The 15,220-nt window shown below is 43.0% G+C and overlaps 1 protein-coding gene across 1 annotated transcript in view; it reads right to left on the reverse strand.

Annotated features, from left to right (window-relative positions):
• galnt1 (UDP-N-acetyl-alpha-D-galactosamine:polypeptide N-acetylgalactosaminyltransferase 1) overlaps nucleotides 1–14,854 on the reverse strand; it is a 38,565-nt gene extending 23,711 nt beyond the window's left edge. Inside the window, exons 1-2 of the mRNA XM_018686154.2 lie at nucleotides 14,169–14,854; nucleotides 62–170 (exon numbers count right to left, since the gene is read on the reverse strand). The gene's annotated coding sequence lies outside the window, so the exon portion shown is untranslated. The remainder of the gene's footprint in view (nucleotides 1–61; nucleotides 171–14,168) is intronic.
• Nucleotides 14,855–15,220: the final 366 nt, after the last annotated feature.

The following is a 15,220-nucleotide window of genomic DNA, read 5'->3' on the forward strand; positions in this document are numbered from 1 at the left end:
TTCTGCCTGAACTAACACGCTGCTTCATTTCCATACAGTCCCATCCTTTCTGTACACATACCTGTGACTAAAGTGGGGTCTCTAGTCAGATGTGCAGGGTGCTCCACCGGCAGAGGGGGCGGAGCGTCAGAGATCCCACTTCCTCGTTTGCTTGTCACTCAAACATGCTCCTTGAAGAGACAAGAGAGAAACAGAATGAGCATTTGTTACAGATGTGAAAAGCGTGCGAAAAAAGCAACCCTGGTGTGCTATGAAAGATCTAAGTCAAGAATACTCTGCATGAACTGTGACTCCTTGTTCATTTCTCTCTCGTACATTCCAGTTACAGTGTGTGGATTGGGGATTGTGGTTTTTCCAAACGGCCTAGAAAAGAGACCAAGAGCGTTCTGATCGCACAACAAAACCTCAATGTAACCACAGGAAGACCAGCGCGAATCTGTCACTCAACGGTCTCAAACACTCTTCCTGGCCGTGCACACACAATAATAACGCTCATCTCTCTCACATAATCACACAGTCAGAGTCACAATGTCACCAGGCATGCTTCCAGTTGCGCCAACACTTGTGGAAAATGCATCATCAAACACGTCTGAAAAGCGGACATTGGAAAGCTGTCACTCATTTACTAAATTGTCGGCACTGCTCTGCATCTTCTCTGTATTGTGTTATAAATCCATCATCCTACCTCCTTCCACACCCACCCAAAGGTTAAACATAGCCAAAGACACTCTGCCAGCCTTGGAGCAGGATAAAAAGAGAGGGAGGGAGAAAACAGAGGGATGAAGGGGGAGGGAAATAGGGATGGACAACTGACGGATTCTCAGAACTGCTCATTTCACTGGATTAATCTGCTATTTTTGAAAAATCCGCAGAGAATGAAGATGAATGTGAATATGACTCAGTGTGGGTGTGTGCGTGTGTGTATGTCTGTGTGTCCTTCAATCTGGTCCTTGGCCTACTTTAAAGCCAAGTCATCATTCTGGTCCACTGGGACTTCATATTGCCAGCCAGTGTATGTGTGAGTATTAAGAGTTTGTATTACAAGAGGAGCCATACCATAAATCTCTTCCTGCCAGCCCACACACTCCTGCGTTAGTGAGTGTGAGGGGGCTGTGCTGCAGTGCAGGTATGCTTCAGTATGTGAAGGGTCCTGGCCACCAAAGGTGTCTGTCTGTCTCCTCCTGGGTGAGTCATCATTCCTCATCTCCTCCCTGTTTTTGTCTCTCTCTCTCTCTCTCTCCCTGTCTCCCAGTCTCTCCATCTTACAACACACATCTCAAACCGTCTCTGTCTCCACCCCTCTTTTCTGTCCCTTTATCTTTCACACACCTCCACAAAGTTTGAGTGGAATGTAATCCATCTGCAAATTGGAAGCAGGACAAGCAAGAGCTTCTATAAATACTCATCAGATTCCCCTGACAATCACAAAATAAACCTATAGAACCACACACAACACTGCAGTGCAACTAGCAACCCATCTCTGCCCCTCTCTCTGTATACTCTCACAGAACTGGTCCTTGCATGAGTGCTGTATGTTGAGGAGGAGAAAGACCACAAAAAGCAAGGGAGACAGGCAGTGTCTCTATTGTTGGTTTGTAGAGAATAAACATAGGTATGGCAATATTGTACTTATCTACTATTAAACCAAATTTGAATTTGAAAATATGAACGAGAGAGAGGCTCAGTGTGTGTGTGTGTGTTTTACTGGGCTCCAGTCCAGCAGTGCAGCAAAGTTGGAAGGTCTTCCAACACATGCAGCTACCTCAGCTTTTCCTACACCTGGGCATTGATTGTTCTCTTATAAAATGTAAGCCCTGACCTCATACCATGAAAAACCCCAAAACTTGCCATAATAGCTACTGCTGCTCTAAGACAGACCTGATTTCACATGCACACAAGTTGAAATCAGATTTCACATGCACACAAGTTGAAATCAGGTCTGAAATCAGTGTGCTCCTTTCAGCATAAGGGAGCCCACAGCTGATGCACCTACGATGTGATGCTTCAATGGTTAGGCTAACAGATGGACACTTAGTCAGATGTGTAATGCAGAGCAAGTGAGCAGAGGTGGACCTGTCCAAACAGCGAGCTGCGCCAGTGGAACATGAGATTATGTAGGCCAACACTGCACTGACACAAGCATCCATTGAGCAGAGACAGAAATCGACTGTGTGTGTGTGTCCACTTTGTTTAAGAGGACAGGTGTTGTTGTGAAGGTTACTAACTCTCAAACGTCTATTACAATAACACCAGTATCAGTCCTATGATCCACCACTCTTAATAGTACACTTGTCTCTTCTTCAATCCCAAAACACCCATTCTCTGCAGGAATCAGGCATCAGTGCCAACACTAACCTCATTAAGGGGATCAGATGTTAGCCAGACGTGACTGATCCACATTAAAATATAGTTTTCTGTTCTGCTCCATTCATTTGCTGCAGTAAGCTTATTTTGATGCATTAAGCCCTCAAGTCAGGATATGGTAAAATTTTACTTGTGGTGATGCATAATAAGTATAATATCTCACAGACTGTCTAGCAGAAAATAATTAAAACATAGACAAAAAAATTGACGAGTGAATATCCACACTTAAGAGTCAGACACTACCAGTTCTGTGTAGTGAGGCAGTGTAAATTTGAGAATGGACACCACTGGTAGCATAAAGGCATTCTTCATTGGCAGATACTGAGTTTTGGTCTCTGAGTTGGTATTTGGCGAAAAAAAAACTTTTCTGCTTCTCAGAGTCTTCATCATCCCTCCTTACTTCTCTTCATTCTGGCTATGACCAGCTGAGAATCAACGCAGGGAATGTAGCACAGCAGCCAAAATGCTGAGTCCTTATCATCCCACCCTTCTCTTGCCTGTATCTCTGACCCTACTGGACACTCCCTGTTATTAATCGGCAAAGTCCAACTGTCGCCTCTCCCACACAGGCCTCTTTCCATTCAGTCTGGATTGAGGTAATAATTCCTGTCGTAAATCCAAAAGAGCAGCGACTGAGCCAGGCTAACAAATGCAGAGGTGAGGATGAGCTCATGGGTGGACTAACGAAGAAATCTCTGCTTGCAAGCACAAGCCCTCTTACAGGGAGTGGAAATCAACCAACACACACATCATGTGGTTTACGCAGGCCTATATCCACAAAACACCTTGCGAGTTACAGTTGCATTGCTAAAGTTTGAGGGTTCTGAGGTTTCAAAGCAGGACTGAAGCCAAACAAGGTTGAGGAGCTCTGAAGCAACCTTTGTTCTGGATAATTTAGAGGGTGGTGGGGGCTGAGCTAAAACTAACAGACAAACAGTCAAATCAGTTCTTCACAATTCCCCTAGCTCAGAGGGAACACACTGTGACCGACCAGCCATGGCCAAGCATTAAACCTAACTGTTCCGCTCCCTCTCTAAAGACTGCCAGAGAAAGACACTAGAGAGAGCTGAAACTGGGTAGGACAGGAAGAAAGGTCTCTTTTCTTAAGACCGTGTGATTGCTTGCTATGACCATGTGTGTGTGTTTGGGACTCAGCCAGGGTTTCTCTATGTGTTATGTGACACTGTTTGTAGCGTATGCTGTACCAGAAGGAGTCCAAAGATGACATCTTTGGTCTTAACAACAACAAACAGTGCTGCGCTTACCCTGTGCCAACTGCGCCTCCCCTCCACCACCACCTCCTTCCAGTCCTCCCTTTGACCTCCTGCTCTGTCAAACATCTCATGTCTCCAGTGGTGTGGGAAAGGAAGGCCCTGAGGGAGCAGCAGCACCTCATGCACGCACAAACTCAAAATCCATGCTAAATAGAGACTAGAGGAAAGGCAACAAAAAATGACAACAGTATCACAGGTGACTGTTGCTGTAGCTCACCATTTCTGACAGCTTTCCAGGGGAAGCCCAGGGAGGAAAAACAGGAATACCAGGAATAGAGCGAGGAGAAAATAGGTAAGAAGCAGCTGGTCCAACCTCCCTGAACACGCCACCGTGTCACACTTACCCTGGATCAAACAGCTTCCACAACAGCCTGTTTTGCTTTCCATAATAAGGACTTGCTCTGGGAGCCTGTCGCTGTCTAGATATACTGTATGTACACACAGGGAGGCAGGGTAGGAAGGGGAAGAAAAAGGGACCAGAAAGCAGACAGAAGAGACAGATTAAAGGAGAGAGTCACAGAGAGAAAGACAGAGATCTGCTTCCTGTTTATGGAGAGTAGAGAGCACAGGAAACAGAACAGCAGGTCACTAGACCACTGTTAACAGGAATGGCAGCGACAATACACACACCGCACAGACACACACATAGTCACTACCTTCCCCCTTCTGTGTCCTGAATGATTACACAGAACAGATTTAGCTCAAAACTTTTCCATCCATCTTCGTGTGTCCTGGCGACATCTGGAGACTCGCAATTTGTTCTTGGTTCTGTATCTCCCTGCTGTCCCTGCTCTGGCCAGCACCCGCGTTAACAGGATCAAGCTTAAATGCGTGCATGCCCCCAGCTGTGCGCTTAAATGCTCCCAGCAACATCCTTAAACCAGGACAGACTTTATAGCAATTCTACGCAGCATGCGATCTCTTTCTCTTGCGGTGTTGTGGCAAAATGTGGATTCAACACATAGTGTGGGCAGCAGAAACTGTTTTAGCTGCATATTCTGCAATCCCATTAATGATCCTGAAGTTAATTTCCCATGTAGCACTTAACAAAAAGGTATTACAAAGCTTTGAAATTAACACAAACCAAAGTATAGTAACATATACATGTAAAAGGAAGATAATTTCTAGAAAACATCTTCACAACACATTAAAAAAGAAGCAAACACCTAATACAAACAATCATTGCACATAAGAGATCATGACATACGGATTGTATGACACATTTCGCCTTGAATAAAAACTTCCCCTCACTGCAAATCTTTTTTAGAAGTCAGCTTATAGCCATACCACAGCAAAGAGGAAGTTGTCCTGAACTGGTTAAACCTGAATTTGTAAGGATCCTGGATTAGATTATTTTATGTTGGAAAAGGCAGTGATTGGAAAACTTTGCCAGGATTCTTTCAGTTTGATCTTTTTTTTGTGGAAATGTTTCAGGGATGGTGCATAACTGCTAGCTCTCACAGATACAGGGTATGTTGAATCACCGTATTGGATACTGTTTGTTAGAGGCATCTGCTGAAAATTTAACTGAATAAACAAACTAAACTAGACTCATAAAAAGGTTCTTGGCTAATAAATGTTTGGAAATTCCCATCTTACTTAAACATATACAGTGCTGATAAGGCAGAGCAAGCCTTAAATTGAGTCTGGTGCAGGTTTGCTAGAAGCATGCCCACTCACAACTTTATATACTGTATATACTTTGTTCTTTCCTTTTTTCAAGTACTTGCAGGAATGCCATCATTACATTGATGGTGCAAACTGCTATGTACAACTGCTATGTAATGCAATGTAAAACAGAAGAGTACCATTGATGCACCACATCTTCAATTCCCCTGGAGCTATGACAACATGATACATGTGTAGCAGACCCCATATAATGTAACTGGAAAGTCAAGTGTGCTGAGTCACTGCAAGTGTGTATAGTTCAGCCTCTAACAAAAAGCAAATCTGTTACTTCTTTCACAGGGGAGAGAGACATTTTTCATCTCACTGTTCACACAGTGCCATTAAAATGACATATCAACAAATAAAGACATCCTCTATTAACTGCTGTCTGTCATTGGCAGTCAGCAGCATCATGTAACCTACCTGTGCCTGTCTGCACACTTGGTCCTCATTAATCCTGCTATTTAACACTACTAGGCCAGGTCAAGTGGTTTGGTCTATGAGACCATACTTCAAAAAAATGGGCACTCAATAGCCTATCGGCTGCTGCAAAATGCACAATCAATCACTGAGCAAAGATCTAAATATACACATAACAACTCAACTTGCATATGCACACACACATTTCCTAACCAAGCTAGCACTATCAATATTTCATTTAAGCAGCTCCGTCATGAGGTCAATAGCCTCTAGACACACACACACACACACTCCTAGTCACACTACATAAACTCCAATAAGCTTTCATTGTGAGTTCCAAATGTTCAGCAATAACTTTGGCTTAATGACTGCAGGTGAAATCCACTATGAGCCCCAGGCATGACTAATCTGGCCGTCCTCTTTCCAATCTAGCTTTATTAAGATGTCACACTGATTTTCATCTTCATCTTTCATTTCTATCACTATGCCTCTGTAGATCCTGTTCTAATAAGTCTAGCTCCACAGAGTTTTAGATGCCCATGTTGACACTTCCAACACATCTATCTAAGTACACAGGAAAAAAAGGCTAGAATAATTAAAACAGCCAAAGCACTGTTGTAGCATATTTTAAAATACAGTCATATCTCAAGTGCAGACTGGCCCCTGCTTCACTTTGCATTGTTGTGAAGCATTTTTTTAGCCAGGCTACAGCACCCTACAGCAAGTATAGAGGCAGTATCCTGCTGCTGCCTCTCCCTGCAGAGCTGCAGCCACACTGACCCACATCCCAGCCTCTGGCAGATTACACTGCAGCACATACGAGACACACACACACACACACACACACAAATTCCCAAGACACATGAGCGCAGTGTGCCTGACATTTTTGGCTTGTAGAAATGCAATTTCTGATGGCTTAGCATATACACCCGCGCGTGCACACACACACACTCAAAGAAACAATGGGTCGGTTGTTCTGCAGTCCATCAGCTAGGAGTAACTGTTGATATGGCTATCAGTGTGACTGGGCTAGAACAACTCCACTCAAAGAGTCCTTAGACACACAAACACAGAACCACGCACATGCACATAGACATTCAGACACTCAGAGTAGCAGCCCAGTAGCAGATAAGAGCTAGAGATGGATGGTTGTGTGTATGTGGGCCCAGAGGGCAGTGCTGTACCTTGGTCAGGGTGAGCCAGAGGCAGATAGGTTGCTCTGTCACAGAACTAAGACAGAGCACAGCGCTGCCACGGCAGGCAACTGTCCTCTCTGCCCTCCTCTAGTCCTCTTCTTTCCTCTGTATCAAAAGGCTACAGACACATACTTTTCTATTTGGAACAAATTTTGTCTGAGGTCATGTTTGCAACAATTAATGATCTATACAGCCTTATGAGTGCATTCACACCTTTGATTTATTTTCTTTGTGGAAAAATGTTTATACCATTGTATTTGTTTGGGTTCACTTTTAGAAGTAACCCTGGACAAGTAAACAAAAGCTACATGAACTCATTTATTGCTGTTCTTTTGAACAAGGTAGAGAGAGATCAAATTAAAGCTGATCTGGTTGCCAGTAACTACAGCTAAAACAGTTTGGTTTTGGTCGTCACCACAACAAAAACTCAATGGTGTCAAGATCACATGAACTAAGCTGAAAATAAGCAGCAGTAATGGCTGGACCTTGTTTATAGGTGGGGTGTTTTTTTACAACCACATTCCCATGTTGCCCTTGCTTAATTTGGTTAAGCTTGTAGCTGTATCATTCTTAGAGGGAGTTCAAAAAGCAAATGTATTAACTCTTTGCTCTGAAATTCAAAAACAAAACTTACTATGTTGAAAGTTCTTTTTCTTATCTTCTTCCAGGTTGGCAAGTCAGCAACTGAAATTTCCTGACTGAGTTATGAGTAAACTGACAAAAACTTGTTTAAGCCATTTAAGTGTACCTTTATGTTTTCTTGCCATAGTCCTGCTCAGTAGTACATAACAACAGTCACCACAGTCCAATACGCAAAGCTATAGTAAAGGGATAGATGCTGAAGTACAAACAGTACAGCGAAAATCTCTGAGGGCAGACACATTAATAGCACTTCCTGTTACATATTACAATTTTCCCCACCACTAATGACATAGGAGATTGACATAAATAATACACTGCACAGCACAAACACGGCAAGCATATTTGTCAATTTTCATCAATGTTGTCATCTTGATTTCTGCAGCGTAACACTGTACTTTGGCACACGCTCGCTGGTCATCCACTTGTAATATAAGCCCTGAGAGTCATCCGTTATCCACTGGGCATTTTCTTGGATGACCTTCAAAGTCCTTTCACCTCTTCCCTTACAGAGACTGGGTACGTGAAAAGTAATATTCGTTTCATCAATCAGCCGATTAGAGGTTTGGTTTAAAAATCTTAATCAGAGACACTACTAATAAGCATCATGCAAGACTCATGGTCCTTCTTTTAAGAGTGCTTTAAGCAGTAAAGGCCTCCACGTGAAAGCACTGTGAACAAAGACCCATTAAGGGCTGTCATCCAGGTACAAACAGTGCTCTCTTTTTGGGATGAAAGCAGAGAGAATTGAGTCTTAAAGCTCTATAAATCCTCTGGGCTTTTCTAGATTTACCAGCTCCGTGAATACAGTGGCTCTGTGGTTCATTGTTTAGTAAATCAAGAAGCACAGGTCCTGGGTTTGAACCCTACTTCTACCCTACTACTAGGGCTCATCGTGTCCACAGGAATGCTACATTAGGCAGTACTCCTGCCATTGTCCTGGACCAAGGAAGTGGCTCCAAAACTGGAGTTAATCTCTTTGTATTGTTCTGTGGCTGCCTGCTGCTCTTGAACAGTAAGGTTGAGTCAAATATAGAGAACAAGTATCCCTGAAGAGATCAATAAAGAGTAATGCTGCATAAAATACTGTTCATTTTGACACAAAATTATCAAAACAAGCCAGAAAAATAGTATTGAAATTTCCTGTGACATTCAAGTTTTACTAAACTAAGCACCACACAAGCTGGATGGAGAAGCCAACATACGCTCATAAACAAACAGTGTGAAACACATTAAAACGCACAGAAAAATGACTCCAGGCCAAAGTGAGGAGAGATATCTGTGTGTAAGTGTGTGTCTCACAATTGTTTCTACATGAGTCAGCAGATTTTTGGACATATTCCACTTCCTCCTATGGTGGGCATGGGGAGGGGGGTGGTTGGGCAAGGAGTACGGCTGTCGCCATGGAAACTCTTTTCCTGTCGGGTCATATCTCAGACTGAAACAGATGCTGTGAGCAACATACGGACACATGAACAGGACTCTCTTACAAGGAAGGTCATTGTTGAAGCTAAGCTGAACATAGTATATAGGGTTACTCAATGTTGCCACACGAGCTGTTGACGTCTGAATTACTTCACTCTATTCAGGTGTTCAAGGTGACTCATATAGCTTCATACTAACCAAGTGCAACTTCTGCTTCTGAAGTAAACCATGTCATATAATAACTAGCACTACAGTGCAGTACAGTAGACTAAAGCCAACTAGACTTGCAACAACAAGCCACATTGTAATTGCCGATCCAACTGGATTTCATTCAATCTAACATAGTTGCATTGACATGTCGAGGTGTAATAGAAATGTGGGAAAATGGGATTTAAATGTCATCCTGACAAAATAAGTGACAGCAGGATTCAGCATTGACATACACACTGAAATCTGCTCACAAAAGCCAGATTTGAGTGCATTTTACTCACACTTGTAATGATAAGGTCCCAAAACATGCACTCATCTAACCTGTACAGACATTTATGTAACTTTCCAAAAACAATGATACAACATTCACATTCATGTCACGCCATGACTGACCAGCTGTGCAGTGGTGAGCAAGCAGCCAGGGTTTGAACTTCTCTCTCTAGGTTTCATTTTTCATTCTTTACACTATTTCTGTCACTTTTCATTTAAAAACCAAGTGCAACACTATGAAAGTCTTCCAGGAGAGACTGTCTGGAAATATGTGATGTTATCCCAATATTTAAACAATACTGCGTCTTCCCCTTCTCTGCGATGGCCAGCTTTTCACCCTGCCTTCAAGCGTTGTTTGGAACAACTACAAACACTTTTGATTTCCGATGTGGTCAGACAACACGTCGCAAGAGCTAATTCTGATTATACCCTGGCTGCTGAATACCAGGCTAAATCCTATTTCCTTATCATTAAGCCAGCAGAAACACTTTGTCCATCCAGCTGAGACACACTGAGTGTGACAGGCTCTGAATCATCAGTAGAAGCCTTATATTCAGTCTAAACATACTGTGCCATAGCTTAGGCTTGCTGCTCTTTTTGCCTTCACAGCTTTACAATATTTCTGTTTCCAGCAAAGCTGTTTATGAGGTGTCAAAGTACAGTGAACTACGCAGAGACATCACACTCCTCACACTCTGCATCTGCGCATAAACACACACACTGATAATTAATACTCGCAAACAATGCATACACATATGGGTTTATGTGTTTGTGTTGGCCTTTAGTTGGGTCCAGCCTGAGAGAGAGCAGGGAGCTGGCAAGACTCCCTGGTGGCACTGGCTGACCCACTTCTATGCAACTCAATCCCTAATGTGACCCGTTGGAGAGCCAGAGGACACACACACGCATAGGCAAACACACATGCACACACAACTGAAACTGCCTGACTACAAACCCTAGAGGACTGAGAGGTAAAAAGAAAAAAAAACTGCTAAATGCTGCTGATGGCAATCTCTCTCCTTCTCATCCCTCTCTGTTTTCTGTTTCTCTCACTTTGTCTGAAGATCGGCCATTTAGGTCACTGCTATCTGATCTCACTAAACTAACTACAACATCCGGAGTGAGTTACTGTAAGATCTACTATGCTGCCAGTTTCAAGTGCAAAAGTTGATTTAATAATACTGAAAGTTAGATAAACAAGTAGCACATCTACGCTGTTTCAAGTCATAAAGTTACAAATGGGGCCTATGAGTGGAAGGAATAACAGTGTCCCGATTTGAGTAAACTAAATAAACTAAAAATGAGACCATTCCACTACTCTAAACAAACACACAAAAAAAAAATATGTTAATGTGGCTTTTCATTGTTCAGATTATCATAATTGATGGAAAGAAAATTTATAATGGGGGGATCTGTGAGAAATAAATCTGATTTCTTCTGCACTGCTGCATTATAAAACCAATTGATGCAAAGTGTGGAGATAAGTCTGTCTGATGTGCCTGGAAAGAAGTCACTAATCAGATGTCTGATGTTTGTGCAATGTTTTCTTGGGAGAGGGAGATTTGATTAAAAGGATGACTTTGAAGTAAACAAAGTCAATCTGACATTTTGCCAGCTCGAACACATGCTAACAGCAGAGGTGTCGCTACACTTGCTCTAGTCTCTCTATGACAATTTGAATCCATATTATTATTATTAGTTAAATTGTAATTTCAAGGTCACAGTGGTTGCATTTTGGTCTATTATTTTCATGATGAATGAGTACGTTCTTTTTTTTTTTTTTGATTAATCAATTTGCTGTTTGGTCTAGAAAATGACTGTCAATTGTGAAAATTGCTCATTAAATTTATCTGATTTCCAAAAAAGATTTACTGCATCTCAGCTTTGCTGTTGACTGACTGATTTACCAGCTGTTTCAGCACTGGTGACATGTTAATAGCTTCTCAGTCACCGTACATGCCTGTATTAAATCTAAAACAGGTTGTAGATTATCAGCCGAGTTAAAAACAACAGGACAAATAGTGGAACTACAATAAATTCAGCTTATATTTACTGAGCTTTGCAGCTAAAAATACTAACCAGCCACTCAGACAAGCATATTGCTCTGCTACTAATGTCAGGCCTCAGAGGGTGAGCAGGCGCAGGCCTGATGTTTCACTGTCTATTTATGTAAGCAATGACAACATAACAAAACAGGGTGACCTACGTTTTGGGGGACAGGAACTCTGGTATGAGCTCCTCTTGCATGTTGTGTGCTAAATGTGTGTACATGCATGTGTCTGTTTACGTGCATGCATGTGCTTGGATGTGTGTGTCTGATCCGGCCATAGTCTGGAAGGAGGAACAATGGCATTCCTGTGCTCTGAGCTCCAGGTGGCTGTGGAAACCCAATCCCAAACCAAGCCTTGCTGGCACACAGAGTGCCGGGAACGCCGAATGCTGCTGCCTCCCTCCGGAGACATGGGCCAGAATAGAGCTATTGTTCCAGACCAGCTCGGAGCAATAAATGCACCACAGCCACACTCGATGACAAACACAGACACTCGCAAATACCAATCAATGGAGTGGATATCTTTCACTTTCAATTCCATAAACTTAACAGCAAAATCAAAGAGAAAAAAGCCTCATTTCTGACCATAATTAAAAACACAGAGAATGGTAAAACATCTTGGTTGCATTTGTGCACATGCTTTATAATTGGGAGTTTTTGTCAAGATTAAACTAATTTCATTCCAAAGCGTGCTATTATTGTAATTATAACCACCTGTATTGCCATAACACTGTGGAAACACACACAGTCCATTACTTACACATACCCTCTATATGCGCTAAAGCCACAGTGATGTACCTGCACCACACACACATTTTTAACTTCATACGTGCTGATGGCCTTGATTGATGTCATTCACGTCTTAGATGACTGACCTAGTTTCATCATAATCCAAATACTCACCTCTAACAAAATGATTAAGAAGCGTGGCCAAAAATCAGCCCTCACAAATATGAAAAAGTGGAACATATACACAAAACCAGGCACATCTGCTGAAGTCTGAACACACAGTCAACACACACACACACACACACACACACACACACACAAGGCAGGAAACGCATCATGTCGACTCCATGGCCTTGAAATGAGGAACATGATTCATTTCCTTTCTGTGCAAGACAGTCATGCCTTAACACAGGGCTGAGTTCAGACATACAGCTGCGAGGTAGGATCCCAAATGTGACACATACAACCTGAGGTCAGGAAACTGCATGTGCTGAGAACGTGCAAGTCACACGTACTGAATGCGTGTGTTACATTATTGCAATATAGTTGATGCAAAACTTTGCAATACTGACCTACATGGTCAAGTCCTTGCTTCTTTTGTGGTGTTTAGCTGTACCACAGAGATATTATTGCTCAAAACATGATCAAAGTCATCAGCTCAACCAAAGAGACAATGCTACAGGTAGCACAAAGGCACAGCAGCTTCCCTCCAGCAACGCAGCTTATTCTCCTACTGCACACGCACAAGTAATGCCACACACGCAGGGGGATAAATAATACATGCTCCTCTTTTCTCTCCCTTTAAGGAACATGACAGATTAATTTAACTGGTTCCCTGTCAATCCTACATCTTCATCAGCTCTGCTTCGCAACTGCCACCTCTTGGAGGATTGATAGTGAATCCATTTTCTTATCTCTCAAGATAATTACAGCTTTGTTAATGCATGCTCACTCATGCACGCTCATTGTCTCTTTTTTCACTCACTGAGTGAGTCTCTCTTCCACACACAGACAGACACACACAGACAGGTCAGGCCCCACATAATTCGACCAAACCCTATAAAATATCTCTTAGTGACTGAATTATATGAAATGTGATTAACCTCTGTTAAATAGAGGAGGAGGAGGAGATGGAGGAGGGCCCTCAAAATCTACAGTCCAAAGGGAAGGAATGAGGTTAATTGTGGTCACTATTTTTTTCTTCTTATTTGCATCAACCTAAGCTAAATCATCTGACCTCTATCAGGACACAAGAGACACAACAAGCACCAACCAGGGGTTAAATTCCAAAAGTACAGCTCATCTTTCCAGGTTGTGATGCAACACTGAGGTTTTTAAATGTTCAGAGGAGAAAGACTACACCTACAGTCCAATGTAACCATTACATTTAACTTTAACATTAACTGTTTTATAATGCTTTGCCTGGGTATTATCCTGGCCGTTAAGGCAGGGGTACCTCTTAACTGTCTCCATATACTCAATTTGAATAGACAGGAAACTGGCTGCAGTCAAATGCGGCAAGTATGAGATAATGTTAATCTGCCAGTGGCCCATTCAACACAAATCGACAGTCAAGAGTGATGAACGCTAACATCTGATGACTGTAAAAGTATTAACGAGCTTCATTATCGACAAAACAGACATTCTTTCATTAAGCATGTCTCAGGCTGGTTGTGGAGCAGCAAATGCCGGTCAATTAACTGCGAAGTAAAGTGACAATTTCTGTGTTTGACGGTGAGTCGCATCACATCTCCGTTGCTTGGCTGCTCCTGTCAACAAGACCCACTCTGCCATAGCGCAGCCAGTCCGTTGATACAAGATAACGGCACTGTTTCTCCGGCCAGAAACAAGCCTGCGGTTGATAATGAGACTGAGGGGGGAAAGCAGCAATACAAGGTTTTTCCACATATGTTGTTCGCTTACCTAGTGAGTGGCGAGGCACCTCAATCCACCGCTGTGGCGCAAGAGACCGCAGGCTAGTTCCGAGGAAAACTGACGCCGATACGGTACAAAGTATCACTGCTAAGTTAGCGGGCTAGCTAGCTTAGCGAGCTAGCGATGGTGGTGGTGGTAGCGCTGGCGAGGAGGGGGGAGGGAGGGAGCGTGGTCCTCTCCGTGTCGTCGAGACGAACCAGTTACCTCAAAAACCGAACCGGGGATGAGGTGTTTCTCAATGCGGCTAGGAGAGCACCGTCCAGTGTCAAAAGGCGGTGTCAGAGGAGACGTCCATTTGCAAAGACCGTGAGCACCGTGGCTGTCGGCTCAGTCGGCGGCGGCGGCAGCAGCAGCAGCAGCAGCGCTATGCGGTGTGAGCTCCCCCTCTCTCTCCGGACGGACGTGCTGCCTCTGCTTCGGGCTCACTGACAGAGAGGGAGAGGAGCTTGACTGCTGATGTGCGAAGCAAACACGGACAGCATCACTGCTCATCCCCTCTTCACTACCTCAACCCGGAAGAAATACTATAACTGATCCCATCCCGTTTTGCATAGTCTAATAGCGTTACAACTGCATCCAAATGTGTTCAGGACTGCTGAAGATAAAGATAAATTAGCCAAGATAGATTAGTCTTGGCTAGCGGTTTTATTCAAATTGAATCCAGGGATCTTGCAGGAGCCACAGAGCACGATAAATATGGGGTTTTTATTCACGCATTATTTGACTCATTAAACTATTTGACAGAAAAGCTGTACAAAAACGGAAAGATGAAGCCTGAGCTGAACTGCATGGGTAACAGTGATATATGGCCTAATAATTTAACACAAATTATACCAAGGGCCAAGTCAAGAATAAGAAAAAATACACCAAAGTCAAACAGCAAACAGTCAGGGAACATTTGCTATCAGCCTATAATTGTAAATCACATATTAGAATCCACCAGAGGCTAAACCTCTCAGTTTATCTTGCTTGAAGCAAAATGGGAACTGCAACAACAACCATGTTTGACCCTGAGGGAAGCTGCTGCTCCACATTTGCAA

The sequence above is a fragment of the Lates calcarifer genome, linkage group LG15, assembly GCF_001640805.2.
Source record: "Lates calcarifer isolate ASB-BC8 linkage group LG15, TLL_Latcal_v3, whole genome shotgun sequence".
NCBI classification, from domain to species: domain Eukaryota; kingdom Metazoa; phylum Chordata; class Actinopteri; family Centropomidae; genus Lates; species Lates calcarifer.